This window comes from Stegodyphus dumicola, chromosome 10, assembly GCF_044657685.1.
Source record: "Stegodyphus dumicola isolate Sdum_Otavi_A_Nest chromosome 10, ASM4465768v1".
Classification (NCBI taxonomy): domain Eukaryota; kingdom Metazoa; phylum Arthropoda; class Arachnida; order Araneae; family Eresidae; genus Stegodyphus; species Stegodyphus dumicola.
This window is the reverse complement of record NC_140777.1, coordinates 52,085,035-52,104,713: the sequence shown is the minus strand read 5'-3', so window position 1 is coordinate 52,104,713 and position 19,679 is coordinate 52,085,035. Positions and strand designations below refer to the sequence as shown.

The window sequence follows — 19,679 nt, the reverse complement described above, 5'->3', positions numbered from 1 at the left end:
CCGCGGCAGTACATTGCCATTCGTCAGATCGTAAGGTACTTAATTTACATTTCAAATTTCACCAGTTTGTTACGAATCCAGCAATTAAAAAGAAATGAATTCAGATCATCTGCATTATTATGAATTATTAGCTCTGCTCGTTAAAATTCTTCAGTATTTTTTCTTTCTTTTTTATAATAATTATTTTATGTCACTGGCTATTGAAACTGCGGGTATAAAAGAAACAATCCAAAGAAAGCAAAGACAAATATCTACGTTTATGTATTGGCAACTACCGCGCCCATAGACATGGTGCTACGTAGACATGGTAGACGTTTTGATACCTTCATCAAAATGGCAGCCATCAAAATTAATAAAATTCTCATAACTACTCTAATAAATGAGGAAACCCAATTTTGTCATCATCATTATTATGCATTGCACTAGAATGGAAGAGAAACCGACTGCTTAATTTGGTACTACCATGACATTATTCAATTCATCCAATCACAAGGACTTCTCTGTAACACAAGAGTTCTTGCAATTAGATTAGTAGACTGCATTCCTGTATTACTCTGATTACACTTCGATTGAGCTCATCCCGAAAATCACAGTCAATTGAGTTCTGGCTGCAGATGAAGTCACGCATGTAGACTTAAGAGTCTTTGTTTTATATTTATTGTAAAATGCAGGAATTTTAGATTGTGGATTGCAACTATAAAAATCAAGTATTACCATTTCTGTTGTAAGTTGTTGCTAGTGAATTAATTTTCAGGTAGTTTTAGTTTTGCTAATAAATAGTACAAAACTTACCTTTTGAAATTGTAAAATAATTAAATGGGTTGTTTTAACAGCTTGTATAACCACAGAAACATAATTCTTAAGCTCTGCAATTCTCTAAAATTCTGAGTTGTGTATAAACTGAAATATACTATGGATGACTTTTTAAACGACGTCGTCGATAAGATCAGTATTAGCATAAATAAGTAATATTAACATTAATAAATTGGGAGTTTGTTTAAGCTTTGAAAACGTTTGTTCTGAATTCTATATGAATTCATCATTTATTTTGTGCTACTATAGATTTCGACGTAGTACCTCTGTTCAAAATGTTCAAATAAAAATCATATCACGTGCGTGAAAATTGCAATAGTTCAATTTGACTCTTAGAGACGCTGTCGGTATATTAGCAAAAGACATTTATACAGTGTAATACAGTGCATAATGTATAAATGTTGTATAAATATTGCGCATAAAGTAATATATAATGTAATAATGCATAAGTAATGTATGATATATACAGTATGTAATATATATTTGTACGTAATTAAGTAGTATGTAATGAAACAAACCGGTAGACAATCCACTTTTCATTACTTATTTTCAGTTTTCCGAGTTAATTTATGTCCTACGATGTCTCAGTCTCGCATACGTGCATCTCATAGAACTTCAAAAAACATTTTTTAATTTTAATTTTTAGCATCAATAAAAAACACATTTTTGTATCTGAATTCATAACATGTAACACTTTAATTCTATCCTTGGTACAACTTGTTTTTATTGCTACATAATCTCTTATCGCATATTAGTAAGTCGGAAAACTTCATTATTTTATGAAATTTTAAAGTTCTGCATTACGAAATCAAGAATAACTTATTTCTTTTACTTACTACTTTATTTTTATAACTTATTTCTTTATCATAAACTAATTAAGAAAAGTGCAGATCTGTTCTGCAAAATCACCGAACTAAAATAATTGTTGTGAAAGAAATCTTAAAAACCTAAGTACATACCTGATGCTTTTGGAACAGTTACAGTTATGAATTTTTAATCCTTTATTCAATATTTTCAGTCGTTTGGTAAATGATCTATATGCTAAATGTTAGAAAAGTGAATAATACTCCAAAAAAAAAATAAAATAAAAAGAATTTCTAAGGAACACAAATTCATTAGCACTGTAAACCTTAATTTTCAAATCAGTTAAAATATACCAGTATTTTTTGTCAAGCATGAAGCTGATGTATATTTCGAACAATGACAATATAACCATTCCATACTAAAACATAACTATAAAGTGCTTAAAAAGCAAGATAATACGACATATGAAAGGACTGTTCAATTTCAAGACAAGTAAATTTGTGCAGCGTCTTGTGTTCTTTAGCTAAAATGTGTTTATATTTTATAAATCACAATTAGAAATTTCGTCTGTATTATAATATAATAAGCGTCACTCTAAAAAATAAACAAAATATGCACACACTTGACTGTACTAACAAGAAGTAGAACACTTACCATCTTAAAACCTCTAGTTGCCATTTTTAACTGAAAGGAAAAAATTAATTTTGAAAATTTAAGATTAAATTCTAACGTATTGAAGAACATGCAATACAAATTTCGAAAAGATTAAAAAAAAAAAAAAAAAAAAAACAGTAAAAAAAACAGTAAAAAAAACTTAAAACTCATTGGATATGAAGAATTAAGAAGATCAGTAGCATGGGGATTTCAGTATAATGCCTGGATTAATCTTAAGCTAAGACGTGGAAATACGCCTACGAGTTTAAGAATTAATCGCGCCGAAATTAAAGATAAAGAACATGAAAATCATCTATTTAAAACTCCGGTCCAAAACGGCAAAAACCAAATGTTAAGGAAAAAAATTGTTCTGATATTATTTCATTACATATTAATGCCACGGTGAGAATATTTATTTTACTAGATATTTTGCTTATAAGATTTGAGGCAAATATTATTATTCGGAAATTAATTCATTAAAAATGAAAGCGAGAAACTGAAACCCTTACCAAAAAGAAATTTCGCAATGCAGGATACTATCACAGAGAAACCCAGTGGCAAAATAAACAATCACTTAATTAATTAATCATTAGATCTTATTTATTAATGCTTAATTTAAGAATAAATAAATACAGTTTTAATTGAAATAATATATTTGTCTTCCCTTTCTTTTTACAGAAAGGCGAGGGAAGTAGCAGGAATGCAGGAATTTGCATCAATGTAAAAACTGATTTAAAAATGTGATTGGTAAAGGAACAGCTGCAATTTGAATTCGGCTCTCCTCTGTCAAGCTGATGTAACATTGTAAACATTGTAATCCGAATGATTTCTATTAAAAGAGACTGGAATCATTCAACACGACAGGACCTGACAGATTTTGGTATTCCTGACTTCAATGACGGGGACATGACTGACATTTGTATTCCGGTTAAAAATAATATGATTGCATATGCCTTGAATTTTATCAATATTTCAAGTTTCTTCAAGTATTATATGGAATTTCATTAACATCAGACATAAAAAAAAAAACTTGTATTTCTTGAATGGATTTGGTTCTGTAATGTTTAGTACTATAACTAGAAGAGTGACTGTAAAGAAAATGTCTGTAAAAAAAATCTGATGTGGACATCACATGAGTTCCTCGTACGGCCAATTACATTATACATTTTTTTTTTACTGAATTTCATTTAAACTTATTTCCTCGAATTTTATTAGAGCTATATTTCTCCTTCAATTAATTCAGTTTTCGCTTTGCGACAAGGCAAAAATACATAACAACTCGAAACATCTTAATTAAAAATTGTAAGAAAAGCTTAAAAACAGCAAATATAGCTAAAAACAGTTAAAGAAAAAAATTTTAGGATTAAAAATAGTGCACAAAACTGAAAGTTTGCTTTTGGTCCCACTCGGAAAAATGACACTGGAGTTGGAGCAGAAACTAAATTCACTACTCTAATAATAGTTCAAATGTAAACCGATGGCGGCTTGGTTAGGCTAAATAAACAACTTTTAAATTGCTTATAATTCTACAATTACTGCATGCAGATTAACCTAAGACATAAAACCCGTAACCGGAACATAAGAACAACATAATTCAATCATTTTGAAAGCAAAAAATGCACAATTTACCAACATACAAAAATAAAACAAAACTGAGCTCACTGAGCTGGGTAACAAAATGAGTATATATATGTAAACTTCTGGTGCACCCGATTGCAAAAAAAAGGAGGCGCACAACTGCATGTTATAGCAGTCCCATGTACAAAACTTCAACGTTCTGAGGTTATTGGTTTTTGAGCTATGCGAGATACATGCATACGTACAAACGACATGAAGAAAAATCTCATCTGAATCTATTTTAAATCCACTTTGTAAAAAACAGTCTCTTATTCTATCCATAGGTACAGATTTTACGCAATTTTTCAAATGGATTCCAGATTGGTCAAAATGGATATTTTCGGTGAAATATGATACCCGAATGTTTTTGAAACAATACTTCCGAATACGTATACCCTCCAAAAAATTACGCATACCGAAAAACAATACTTTCTTTACTTCGTACAAGAAGTAAACAAACAAAATTTCTAAACGTCATTCAAAATATTAAATATAAACACATTAAAACGTATTAACATCATATCGAGTGATCGTCAATAATTAAAAATCATATGCAAAGTATTTTCATATTAGAAACCCATGTGTATATTTACGCAATTTCCTTTTGAATATAAATTACTAAAAATAAAAGTATACTATAATACTGAAAAACGTATTCTAACATTTAATAAAATTTTAAAAAGAAAGGTGCTTACAAATTAAAAGCTATACATATTGCTTCAGAATTGTATCCTTTATATTATAATCTGTTTTTAACGAAGAGACTGTACAACCAGAAAAGTTCGAAATTTTCTAAGTAGGGCGTATGATATATGGCATTACAAGAACCTATTTTTATTTATACTAATTACATAAACTATAAATTTTTATAACACTTTTAGAAAATGCTGCCGAGCAGTGCAGATTGTTTTGAAATGGCTGGCTTTTCAAAACAATCTGCGCTTTACGATGATAACATGCATTTTTATGAAATAAAAGCCATATGGAAGATCTTGTGTTGGAAACACTGGCAACAGCCTCCTTGTCCGCTTTCGAACCTTAAACTGAGGCTAGAAGGATACTTAAAACAAATGTAAAAAATACTGTATCAGGTGTTTCTAAATTTTGCATATTATTTGAATGCAAGCAAAATCAATTACGATTACGAGTTACGTAAAGAGAAATGATTTATGATATAATATTGAATTAAATTAAATTAAAAATAATTCGATTTAAACGCCTTTTATTTCAACGTTTCATATTTAATGCTGAATCCAAAGCTTCAGAATATCCAAGAACTCCATCCACGTCCCCCCCTCCCCCGCGCCTTCTGAAAGTAAAACATTTCTTTTACAGGCCTAGCGATGCGAGAACTAAAACATTAAAAGTCTCTGGATTATTTTAAATGACGCAATTTGACTCAAACTGCTGTTTCATATTATATTAAGTTATTCATGAAATTAAGCTTATTTATTAAGAAAATGTGTTGACCAAGAGTGATTTCTTGTTTCAGAATACTATTCCATGGTAAAAATCATTTTTCATTTTTACTTCCAAACACCATGTTTCAATTAGAAAACATTTTACAGTTAAAGATGCAAATCCACTTATCCAAGTATATTTTAAAAGAAGGAATCATCCATAAAACAAGCAGCAGAAGGATAAATAACTTCGACGATTGCATTTTATATCCAGTAGCAATTTTTTTTCTTCCTTTCCAAAGCTCATGAGAGAAATAAGACATATTTCAAAATGAAAGGAAAGGAGAAAGAAAAAAGATACCAAATAAACATTTGAATTTTTAAACTAAAAAAAAATGGCTCGAGGCTTGAAAAGCAGAGGAATCATTCTTAATGGAGTTTTCGTACAATCTATTTGTTTGTCCATTAGCTTTCATTATTCGTTTTCTCTTTGCAAAAGATGGAAGTTTACTTTACAGTAAGGATTACCTCCACTACCAAAGCGTTGAAATTTTTCTCCGTCGATCAAATAATATTATCATTTCATTTTTTTACATGGAATGAAAAAAAATTATTGTGTTTGGCTTGCGGGAGAGAAGAAAAACCTTTGATGCTAGTGAGGTATCTTATTTCTTTGAGAATTGGAAAACCAGCGTGGCAACGAGAAAAAAGAATGTTTCTTTAAAGAGCACTGTCATAACCATTTTATACCAGCTGAAAAGTCCTTTCATTTTCTTTTCTAATGAAAATGCTTTCACTTCTTATGACTAATCCTAACCAGCGTCAGAATATCTAGAGAACGTTCAATGCAAGTGTTTATGAATGTATCAGGTACGTCCAGGTCGAATCTTATGAATTTCAACTAGCACCAGAATATTTAGAGAACGTTTAATGCAAGTGTTTACGAACGTGTCGAAAACGTTTCGGTGGAACATTCACATAACGTTCAATACAAGCGTTTACGAAAATTAGAAGGAACGTTTGACTAGAACCTTTTGAATCCCAATAAGTACCAGAACATTCAAACAACGTTTAATGCAAGTGTTTGCGCCCGTGTCAACGTTCGGACGAAACCTTCTAAATCCCAACTAGCACTAGAACACTCAGAAAACGTTCAACGTTCACGTTTACGAAAGCGTCACGAACTTTCGGTCGGAACTTTCTGAATACAAAATAGCACAAGAACATTCAGGTTGTAGAGTCCAATAGATGAACTTCTGTCTGAACCTGGAGTAGCAGGAAACTACACAAAAGAAGGGTTAAAGTACCCTTTATTAAATCTTTGAAAATTTACAGTGCGTCAACTCAACGCTAACAAACTTCGCCTCTGCTTGGGCGGTACCTGAAAAGTCAGATATTGAAACTAAAAGTTGAAGATATTAACAAATGATAGAACTAGACTACAGGGCTCAGCGAGATCCCGTAATTTCAACCCTCTTTGAAGCTAGTGGCCGCAAATAAATGCAGTTAAGCCACTTGATCCAGCAGTAAGCAGCATGGAGGTAGGAAGTAAACCTTTCTTACCTAAGCAGACGTAGAGGTGGCGATTAGAGCCTAACTCTCTCTTTCTCCTACCGAAACTCGGCTTTTAAATACTTTCTACAAAATAGAAATTTGCATTCCTTCACGCGCGCTACAACATTTAACTATTCTGGCACTGACAATTAGGGGAACGAAAGCTTATAGAAAAGTTTGAACTTAAGCTTCAAACGGTTAGTTAAAATAAATATAAATCCCTGTAAGTATTCACGAACATGTCAGGAACGTTCAAGCAACGTTCGGGTGGAACCTTCTGAATCTCATCTAGCACCAGAACATTCACAAAAAGTTCAATGCAGATATTTATGAACATGTCAAGAACGTTTGGACAGATCCTGCTGAATCCCTTTCATAATCAGATGGGCTTGGTGTAACTGACCGGGCGACGTGGAATAAGAGTGTCATGCGAGAGAGGGGCATTAAAAATTTCAGTAATGTGGAAAGCACGTCTCATCAAGACTGCCGGGACACTTTCTTGAAGATCTTAACTTTGGTGAAGAGTTGCAAACTTGCACAAATGCGGAGGTGCCGGAACCCTTTTTTCAAGTTGTCAGTATCTTACTGAGACACAAAAGTGCTTGACATAAGGGCCCAAATGTGCTAGCACCCTTATGAAGTTTGAGGATTCTCCCCATGCGTAATTTGAATACAAGCTAGTTTCCTTTAGAAAGACTTTCATTTCAGCATACCTCCTCCCAACAAGTACTTCGCCATATTCAGAAAAAACAAATCCTTAAGGCAAATAGCGTATTTGCATCGGCACAAGCAATTATAAAAAGCAAAATACCAAACTCGCTTGGCCATCTAGTAGTAAACAGACAATTGATAGATCGTCTCGGGCTAAATTCAGGTGGCTGCGCAGTTTGGCTGCGGGAGGTTATACACTTCTATCATATAAAAGAATACTATTTTCTACGATAGATGACACTACATTTGTGTTCTTTTTGCTTCGCTCATTGCTTTCGATACATGTAAATACAAACGTTGTTCTTCCCATTTTGTAAAGCTTTTGCTCCTGAAGAACAGCGACCTGTGTCTTATCGCCCTCGAAGTCAGTAGCATTTTATTTAGAATCTGGGACTTATGTAAGAAATTATTTAAAGTTAAGTAAAAAATCAAGTTAAGATCATTTTTGCCTAATCTTAAATTTTACTTTAATGTTTCCAATTTGATAGGTATTAGATATATACACAATGCTTACCACTAAATGCTGCATTTTGTGTATATGTATATAAACAATGCAGCATTTAGTGTGTATACAGTGGTGACCAAAATTGTGAACACTTTTGAAAATTTTTATGTTTTTGAACTTATATATTTTATGTTTTTGAACTTATGTATGTTTATAGAAAATGTTACGTTTCGCAAAATGCAAACTTGTATATATCATTTTAAAGAGAATTTATTACTGAATTCAATACAAAACACAAAATTCAATTATTTGCAATACAGAAAAAAGTTATATGTACTTTAATATAAATAAAAAGCACAGTCATGAAGTGGTTTGTAATGTCTAGCTTTCCTGGCCAATCACTGTTCTTGTTCTGAGAACCAATCAAATGTTAGTAACTGCCAGTAGAAGCTGACATCATGTTTACACTTGAAACAATTCATTATTTTGCTTTGTTCTGTAGAAGGAGGACCTGTTTCTTATACACTGCAATTACAAGTAGGAATTTTTGTAAAAATTTTTAATATTTAGTCAAGAAGCAATGACATCACATAAAAGAGTAGATTGGACACCTAGAAAGAGATGTAATATTATTGTGTTACTAGAAAGTGGTCTTTCCTATGCTGAAATTGCAAGAAAGGTGGGTGGTTCAGTGACTACATCTGTCCGAAAGTCCGAGTCCGAAAGTTTTGTTTACGATATCAGGAGACAAATTCAATAAGGAATAAAGAAGGAAAAGGTCGAAAAGGTGCACCACATCTATTGCTGACAGAAGAATAAAAAGACTATGTCTCCAAGATAGAAAAATGTCATAAGCGGCCATCAGAAGTGATCTGAATGATGCTGGTGTTTCTGTCAGTTCAAGAACAATCAGGAGAAGATTAACAGATGTTGGACTGAGAGGTAGAATTCCACGAAAAAAGCCTTATCTTACTTGTAATTTTCAGCAACGAAAAAAAAAAAAAAAAAAAAAAAAAAAGACTACAGTAGGCAAAGGAACACATTAATTGGACAGATGATCAGTGGTCACAAGTTATATGGAGTGATGAATCTAAGATATCGTTATTCGGTAGTGAGGGGCGAAAATATGTAAGACGTAGAATAGGAGAAGAGCTACATCCTGACTGCATTCAAGCAACTGTGAAGAACCCAGTTAGTGTTATGATTTGGTCATGCATGTCAGCAGATGGTATTGGTCGCCTTCATGTCATCGATGGGACACTGAATGCCAGAAAATACATTGACACTATTCTAGAACCAAAACTTCTACCTCCATCAGAGATCTCTTTCCCAACAATGCTTCGTTTATTTTGCAGCAGGATTCTGCTCCTTGCCACATGGCCAAAATATCGAAAGAGTAGTTTCGTACAAAGAGCATTAAATTGTTGTCATGGCCAAGAAACAGTCCTGACCTCAATCCTATCGAAAATTTGTGGCACCCTTTAAAAACTCTTGTCCAAATTAGACGCCCATCAAATAAAAGGGAACTAATTGAGGCTATAATTGTTTCCTGGTATCATGTAATAACGAAAGAAGCGCTTAAAACTCTTGTCAGCTCAATGAAACGTCGATGTGAAGCTGTAACGAAAAATAAAGAGTACCCTACTCAGTACTGATAACTCATTGCAATCATCACTATCTAATGTATATCGATAACTATTATCGTTTAACATTTTTTTATTGCAAATAATTGAATTTTGAGTTTTGTATTGAAGTCAGTAATAAATTCTCTTTAAAATCATATATAAAAGTTTGCATTTTGTGAAACGTAACGTTTTTAATGAGCATACAAAGTTCAAAAACATAAAAATTTCCAAAAGTGTCCACAATTTTGGCCACCACTGTATATATATATACATATATATATATATATATATATATACATAATGCAGCATTTAGTGGTAAATATTTACTTTGAAACTGCACTGAAGCTCAAAAACATTTTCAGTATGTTCTCTTACTTATATTAATCTATACCGTACTACATGGTAGAATAACATCTGCGTATTCGCTTATAGACTGTCATTTTGTTTTTTTTTATAATATTCTCTAAGAAAATCAAACTTCGCCTTTTCCACTTTTCCAGCCTTCGGCGAGGTATGGCGACTTTCCCATGATACAGCCTACATAAACTTTATATAACTTACAGAGTACTGCATACATACACCTGTACAATACTTTTATACACTAGGGGTATAATGAAAAACTAAAACTGTTTGAAACATTAATTTAGAATTTTCTTTTCTTTCATTTAATTTCAAAAACTGGATAGAAATCTTAAATTTCATGGACTGTTCCAAATTTATATTCAAAACTAGACCCACTAAGCTTCTCTTAATCGATAAACGCTTATTTTCTCCTTAAAGACGCTTGGAAAGTTGGCAGTCATCCAGTGGTTTCCTTGAACTGGAGTAGGCATTGTTTAATTCGCATACTTTCTTAAATTTTGCGGTATCTTTCAAAGGAAGATTCAATTATGTAATGCAAATTCATTGTTTAAGAAATTTGTTTTTAAACGTTGCGGCAATTCGAAAACGAGACGCCAAACAAAAATATAAAATCGCTATAGTAAATTACAGGGTTTGATTTATTCACAGCATCTTTCTTTGGAATCGACATGCTGCTTTGCAAGATCCTAAAATGCTTTGAACTAGAAAAGTTTTGCATCGGAGGAAGGCAAACACTGGAGACTAATATTAACACCAAGACATTTTATATAGTTATATAGTTTTAAAGGTTCTAAAAAAGAGAATAGAGTACACCATTGGATCAACACCAAAACTCATATACTGTATGTTACCTCTTAAGGGGGGAAATCAATTATTCTGCAGATTATCTAGCTAATCTGCAGATTAACTAGGCTGATCTGTTAATATGCAGAAAATTGTTTCATTTTCTAAATTATCTAGGTAATCTGCAAATTACATAGATATGCCAAACATCACCCCCTAGACACTTATTAAAGTGAAAATAAGAGCTTTGCTGGAACAACAACAATGTTTCTGTACGCTTAAAACTTTTAAATTGTTGATCGGTCAGGGTTTCAGAAAATGTTACCGCAAATCTAAATATACCACAAATCAGTGTGTTTGTCGAAAAATCCATTTGCTGTATAAATCAAAATGTCACCAAGATTTAAATTGCACTAATAAGTGAGCATAATTTTATTATATGTTTTGCTAATTCATTTCCTTAAATTGTAATAATATTTTAAACCGTTTTATTCTTCGTATTATAGTTTTTTTAATTGATTGATGATTGATTCTATCAACTGATTTGTTGATTGTTTGATTGCATTAAATTTATCTCTTAGATATCCAAAAATTTATAAATAACACACAGAAACGTTGTTGTTGTTCCAGCAAAGATCTTATTCTCAGTTTAACGAGCGCCTAGTAGGCAAAGTGCTAATTAGCGAGTGTGCTTAGTAGGTAATGTGCAAAGTGGAAGGAAAGGGAAAGTAAGTGAGAGCACAAAACTTTTCAACTTCAAACGGTACGGAAAGCCGTTAATGTACACACTTAAACAGGTAAAATGTAGAAAACTCTTGACTCCGCACTTGACTCCAGAGCAAATACGTTAATCTGCAGATTAGCTAAGTAATGTGAACATTAACGACTTTTGCACTTTAGTAGTAACATACATATATACAAAAATACTATTTTTACTCGATTTGTGAGCGAACAAATACCTCGTATTCCTCTTTCTATGGACGCTTATATTTGGAAGAAAGCAAAAGAACTGATGTTTCAAATTTTCGTCATACTCTCCGTTTTTTTTACATGCCTGCTGTTGTACTATGATTTAGAAAATAGAAATAGCCACATGGAGCTAATCAGCTTGTGGCAAAAGTTAAATATAGGTTTGAGGCCAAATGTATCTGAAAATAGTAGCTTTGTGAGAAAATGTATAGTAGTGGAAAAGTTACTGGCTGTAATCCTGAAGAAGACAAGAGCGGAAATGAGAATATAACGTGTAGTCTAGTTCTACAAGCAAATCTGAATTCCCTTTCAATTCTGTCGTACACATAGTTCAGAATATTCAAACAAAAAAACAGTATTAACACATTGTAGATTGGCCACGAATTCTGAAAGCATAAATCCTTGTTTGTTGTACGGGATAACACTCATTGTTTTGATTTCAACTGACTATGTTCCTTGGATTTCCAAAAACTTGCTGATTTCTACCCAATAATTTGCAGTACCTGTTGACATTTTCAGAAGCATAGGTAATTCTTATTAGTTGTAATGATGATCTATAGGAAACCTGTGCTTCTTTTAAGAGGTGATATTCCCATTTGACCTCTGCTCAATCTTTGAAGTAGTTCTCCAGAGTTACGAATAAAACAGCAAATACATTAAAAAAAAAAAAAAAAAAAAAAAAAAAAAAAAACTTTTATTTGCATTTCTTACATTATTACTTAATTACTTGACTGAGAAACCAGTTTCAACTTATATACCATTTCCTACTTCAGTTGTCAAACTACTCATCATAAAACTTGTAGATTTGCTAATTACTGTAAATAAGAGGAGTTTTAGCTTCAGATCTAGATAAATGTAACAACTGAACATAACGCTGAAAAGGACGTTCGAGATTTTGCCAGTTACCATTCAACAGAAAGGCTGAGCATGTGTCACTTACTAACGAGTACAACGTCCCAGAATTTATTAGTTTCTAGTCCGAAGTTTGCAGCTTCATTTGAAAGGTCCTACCGTTATAGGCAGCCTTATATTGTAACATATCTTATACGGATCTTAGCATATCAGGATTGCTCCTGATACACTTATACATTTGCTATCCAAAAAATAAGATTAATTTAAGCTAATAATATAGATTAATATGACAACTAAATCATGTCATTGTAAACAACGTCCTAGAAGTTGTTAGTTACTCTGCCAGTTTACGTCTGGGAGATCGCAACATAGAAAAGTCTTACTAATATAAACATACACTTTCGCTTGTAACAATGATCATTAGGACGCCTGCATTTCTTTCAATGACAGCAGTCATGTCACTGGAGGAAATAAGGCCACATTTGTACAGTTCAACTCATTTCACACTCTAAAAGGCTATCCAAAATATATGAAATAAGAAGCAGATGTTGAAGAAAGTCTCTTTCATTATAATTTCTCAACTGATTGATAACTGCACTGCCTTTCATCTTGTACACCATTTTCTTCTTCACTGTCTGACTATACAGCAGGAAGCTTACATATTTGCTAACTTTAAATTAGGAAATTAAGCTTCAGATCTTCATTAATGAAAGCAATTGAACACAACGTTGAAAGAATGGCAATACTGCTAATAATGATTTTTATCTCAGTAGATCACGTACGATTATTAACGGTAAAAATAAAATCTCCAGCTCAGAAAGATTGTTCTCTATGAAACCCCATCCATTGATTTCCATACTATCACCCAACCTACCTTCATAGTTCTTCAGAACACATTTTGTAACAAAGCATGTCACGATTTTGACTTCCCAGATCTCGTGTAAAGATGATTATGGATTGAGAAGGCCGTCGTACTATCAGATAACAGAACAGCAACATCTCAACTCGTTTCGATACGGATCATCTCTAATGTTTTTCGGTTTTTCATCATTGGAATGTCACGACTCTACTAGATGCGAACCTTCTTGGTTCTTATCGCATCTAAAACCTATGATCATGACGTCAGGTGACGTAATCTTAAATGCATTTAGGAAATCCTAAACATTGTTCTTTGAATAAGTACGATACTTTGCTGATAGTACCTGATGTTCATTAAAAAACTGTCATACCAGAAAGTGGGTTACTAGAAAAAAGATCAATAGAAAAAGAGATATTATAGATAATGCCGAGAACCGTGTAAAAGCCAAGTGATAAAATTGTTTTCGTTGACTTTAATCATTTTTCGTTGAAAAAGAACAAATTTTTTTTAACTACATATAACCTAGTAGAATACATGCGCACTTGGTTTTGGATATTTCTTTTTAAATTTCTGCGCAAGAAGCTACTAGATTTATTTTCTCTCCTTTACTTTTGTTTATCTGTTTCAAAGCCTACTTGTTAAAAAATATACTCCAAAACATTTCAAAAAAGGCTGATGTGGATAACACATAATTTCCGTGTATGGTCTATTAAATTATACACATTTTTTGCTGCATTTCATTTAAGCTTCTTTTCTCGAATTTCATTAGAGATATATTTCTCGTGATTAACTCAGTTCTAACTTCGCGGCTAAGTAAAAATACTTCAAAACTTAAAACAACTTCATTAAAAACTGTAAAGTACAGAAAAACATAAAACACCAAATACAGTTAAAAAGGAATTAAACAAAATTTAAATTAGAGTTTCTACGCAAAAACAAGCGATTTGGACAGCGTGCAAGGAGGCAGATTTTTTGGTGAACAAAATTGAAAGTTTACTTTTAGTCCCACTCGGCAAAAAGACATTGAAGGGGCAGAAAATAACTTAATTCACCACTCTACTGAGTTTCAAATGTAAACAAATGGCGGTTCGATAGGTTTAACTCGCCACTTTAAATTGTTGATAGTTCTAAAACTATTACACGCAGATTAATTAAAGGCATAAACACCTTAACCGAGACATAATAACCGCATAATTTAATAAAAAATTAAGAATTTACCAACATGTAGGAATAAAAAAAAAAAAAACTAAGCTTGCCGAGCCAGGTAACAGAGTGAACATATATATGTATATATATTCCCTCTCTCTCTATATATATATATCATACAAACGTCTCGTATATGTATATGTATATATATATATATATATATACGAGGCGTATTCGGAAACTAAGTACCGTTTTGAAAAAAAAAAAAAAAAAAAAAAAAAAAAAAAACAATTGTAAAACAATTTTTTCGAATCCAATTTTATTTTTACACGAAAATACATGTCTTAAACTATTTTTCAACATAGTTTCCGCCAATGATCAAACACTTGTCATAACGGGTGACCCGTTTTTGTATACCATCGTCAAAGAAACTTCCTGCCACTTTCGATAACCACGACTCCACAGCATTTTTCGTGTCATCGTCAGATCCAAAGCGCTTGCCACCAAGCTCGCGCTTCATGTGCAGGAACAAGTGATAGTCGGCCGGCGCCAAGTCCGGGCGTACGGCTGGTGATCAAACTGCTCCCAATGAATCTGTCGAATTAACGATTGAGTGACACCAGCAGTATGGGGCCGAGCATTGTCATGGAGCAACACAATTCCTTTACTGAGCATTCCTCTTCGTTTGTTTTAAATGGCACGCCTTAGTTTTGTTAAAGTCTCACAATATCGTGCCGCATTAATGGTTTCGCCTCTGGGAAGAAATTCAGTAAGCAAAACGCCTTTCCTATCCCAGAAGACAGTGCACATGATTTTTTTGTGATGACATTGTCACTTTGAACTTTTGTTTTTTCGGAGAATGAGTGTGTCTCCACTCCATCGATTGTTGTTTCGATTCTGTTGTGAAAAGACACATCCAAGTTTCATCACCTTTCACAATTTGGTTTAAGAAGTTTTCTCCCTCATCACTGTACCGCGTGAGAAATGTCAGGGCACTACCAAGTCGCTTTGTTTTGTGAACATCAGTGAGCATTTTTGGAACCCATCGGGAACACAGTTTGCGATAATTCAAGCGGTCAGATACAATTCGTACGTGAAATTTGTGGAAATACCTCTGAAAGAGTTGTCATTGTGAAGCGTCTGTTCTCATGAATTGCTTCATCAACTTTCCTTACCAAATCATCGGTGACAACAGAAGGCCGACCACTCCGAGCCTCGGCGTGGACATTCTTTCGACCTGCATTAAACATTCTTACCCACTTTCTCACCATTCCATCACTTATCGCGTATTCACTGTAAACTTCTGTCACTTGACGATAAATTTCGGCCGGTTTAACATTCCTCGCGTTCAAAAATTTAATCACGGCACGAATCTCACAGTCAGCGAGAGAACTAATTGTCTTAAACCGCCATCTGTCAAGGAAATCAACCATTTCAATACTGCCTACCGTGTCTATATTGGCTGGTATTTAACGCCTACTTTAATTGTTTGGACCAGCACGAAAGAAGATAAAAAATTTGTATTTCGAAAAGTGGCATACATACAGTGGCAGTTTTCACATACGTAGGCCCTTTTGAAGCCCGAATTTTAAATTTCAAATTAAAAAAAAATTATTTCATATTTTGTGCGAAGTTAATGAAATTTGATTAGAAAAATCAGCAACATTAAAGTTTTGTCTTGTCAATCAGCAAAAAATAAGTTTTTAATGTTAATCAGAAACTCTAGCGATATAAAAGAAGTGTGTTACCACTCAGCAAAAAGGAATATATTTGTTTTTCGAAATTAATCGCAATGTAGAAAAGTGGCGACACCTAGAAAGTCACCAAATTCGAAAACAGTTCCTCACTGGAACATGGGCGCCTCAAAGCTCGAATTTTAAATTCGCTTTTTATTTATTTATTCCAATTTGCTTTTTATTTATTTCACATTTTGCGCAAATTTAAGAATTTTTTAATTGAAATCTCAGCGATATAAAAGCTTTGTATTGCCACTCGTTGAAGCGTAATATACTATTGATTTTTCAAATTTAATTAGGAAATTCTGCAGTATAAAAGAAGTGTGATGCATCTCTGCAAACGTTAATATAGAATTTCTTCTTAATTCAGTTAACAAACTCAGCGATTTGTAAAGTACTTTATTTTTACTTCCTTGTACGAAGTAAAGGAAATACTGTAATTAAAAAAAATTCGTTTGCGATATTTCGAAGGAAGCATGCATTTTGACTACTTCCGCATTCATTTTGGCTGTTTTTTTTTTTTTTTGTGTGTGTGTGTGTGTGTGTGTGTGTGTGTGTGTTGTGTGATGGTGTGTGTGTGACGTCTGTACGTTAGAGATGAGCAACAGACCTTTTTTTACCGAAACGGATTCTAAAATAGATTTAATACAGACTCAAAATTAATTTTTTGTAACTTATGTACGTAAATACATATCTCGTATAACACAAAAACGATTAGCCGTTTTTAGAGCGTTGAAATTTTATATATGGGACTACTATAACAACTAGTTGCTCACCATCCTTTTTTACTGCATTCAGCAATATGGAAGCTCCCTTACCGAACTTTATTTTCGCAGTCGTTAGTCGGAGTCATACACTATTAGTTACAGGAGTGTTTTAGATGACGAAAATATTCATTCTTTGGCAATAGCAAAAAAGAAAGGAAAACAAATTGGAAATTTTTAATATCGTCTCCCGGTTCTCGCACTTATATTAGGAAAGTTTTATATTTAATTGGGATAGTTCGAGATTTCATTTCGGGATTTTTAAATTCAAAATTTGCAATTTTTGAAGTCATTTTAAACTTGCGTTGAGGTTTATTAAGCTAGAATAATTGAAGAAAATAAGTTTAAACCAAGTGTAGCAAAACATGTTTATAATTTAATAGACCGTGTAAGGAAGTATCAGATTTTGGTTTTTTAACCAGTTATTATGATTTAAATCTTTACTATAATTTCTTCGTTTCGTACTCTTAGTCAGAGCACAAATTTGGTTTTTGTTTATTTAAGCAGAGGTTTTCAACGTTTAGATGAGAGCTTTTGGCAGCCGCGTCTTGCTGTTACTTATTCTCGCTGGCTCAGCTTAAAGTTGTATTCCGACATCAGCGTCTTTGCTAGCCGATGTTCTAAAAAACGCGCATATTTATTAACTGAGCAAGACATTTCTACCTTGTTATTAACAAATGTTGTACAATATTTCCAATAGCATCTACACCGCATGTTGGCATTTCAACTATTTTCAATTTTTTTTTATTGATAATTGAAAACAAATCCCGCTTACTCACATGCGATTATGTATTGTATCAATTGGTCTTTATCATTTATAGATACAATAATATGTTTTATTGATTTACTTTAAGCAGTGCTAATGTATGTATTTCTTCTATCAGTTAGCCCTTTTTCATTTTTCTGCATAATAATAAATACTCTTTATTTGCTCATACAGTATACTGCATGTAGAAGAATGGTATTAATCCTACTATATATTATTCTTTTCAGTCTATAATGTATTTTCTCCCTCTTTTCCTCATGTCTTCATGGTGTAATTGAACGCAAACTAGACGCGTATTCGAGAGAGCTCGGGTTCGAGTCTCGGCCAGGGTACTGCTCACTTTTCACCTCTCCTGATTCAAAAACACATAATGACTCTAGACGTACTTTTTTTGCTATGTTTCTCTCTATTCTCATTTTTATTTATTTATTATTATTTTATTACTTAATCTTTTTTTATTTTATTATTTTATTATCTTACTGTCCCCTCTCTTCCAAATGCTAATTGTCGAAAGAGGCTCAACGCACAGAGCAACATAAAAACCACTCTGAATAATGCAAGAGTCTAACGAAGCACAAGCTTGTGCACCATGTAATATTTTATGTAACATAACTGTGTGCAATCTGCAATGCTTGAAGTTAGTATATCACTGTGAATAATGCAAGAGCCTAACGAAGCACGAACTTGCGCACCATGTAATATTTTATGTGACATAACATTGCGTAATCTGTAATGATTCAAGTGCTCTTATAAATGCGTTTCTGTTGATAGCATTTTCTTTTAGCCCAAAGAGGCAAGGCAGTTTTTCCAGAAGAGCTATAAATTTTTTTGGCGTTTTGCAATGATTCATTACAAACGAAGTTTCACTTTTCAAATTGTTGCCACCAAATATTAGAGTCCTACATTATATTTAAAGAAATTAAATAATGAAGAATCTGCAGGAATGTATGCATGTTTCCCTCACTATGAAAAAAACAACGGTACCTTGAGACATCAAATTTTGAATCATGTAATCCTCCACTCAATTAGAAGCATCTTAAAGCCCAAATTTGGAATTTGTTTTATTATCTGTTTCCTATTTTGTAAAACTTTAACGAATTCTTAATTAACAAACTCATGATTTTCAAATGATCAATAGCAATACTGTACGAGAAAAATATATTTTCATCTCCAGCGTGCGAGACTATTGATCGGAAATTCTAAAGATATGCTCTTTTAAATATTTCGTGATAATGCTGTTGAACTGAATTTTATGCTTTAAGTGCAAAGAACATGATATTTAATAAATAAAGTAATACACAAAATGCTAAAAAAACGCCTCTTTGGACGTAATATAAAATCTGAAAACTTTCATACTTTTTAAAGATCTTTTTCCTTTTTTTTATTATTTGTCGGGATGAAGTAACCCGTCAGGCACCTCAGCTTTAGGTCAGTTGTCATGTCGATTACGAGAACTAAAGACAAGTCGAAAAGTAGCGGAAGTTCGTTGAAGCACAAGCTCTGCCACTTTTGTTCAATTTGAGACTAAATGAAATGGTAGTTGTAAAACTTCTTTAATATTTGTAATTTCTTTTTGGACTCAGTGAGAACTCACTAGCTGTCCAGTAGGGTCTGTAGAACTTTAACTTAAACTCCTGTTACAGAAACCTATAGATATAAAAGAAACTTGTTGTCACTGCCTGAATTTAAATATTCTTATCTTCCACATGGCAAAGTGTGCTATCGTTCAACAAAGTAAGATATTTAATTTTTGTTTTAAATTCATTGTAGTTAATTTATAAGATATTTTCTCACTCCTTCCAGAATGCCTTTGTGGTA

At 32.8% G+C, this 19,679-nt stretch overlaps 1 protein-coding gene across 1 annotated transcript in view; it reads right to left on the bottom strand.

The window, feature by feature from the left end:
* Nucleotides 1-2,267: 2,267 nt before the first annotated feature.
* Nucleotides 2,268-19,679, bottom strand: part of LOC146994964 (uncharacterized) — a 94,865-nt gene continuing 77,453 nt past the window's right edge. Inside the window, exon 2 of the mRNA XM_085824927.1 lies at nt 2,268-2,301. The gene's annotated coding sequence lies outside the window, so the exon portion shown is untranslated. The remainder of the gene's footprint in view (nt 2,302-19,679) is intronic.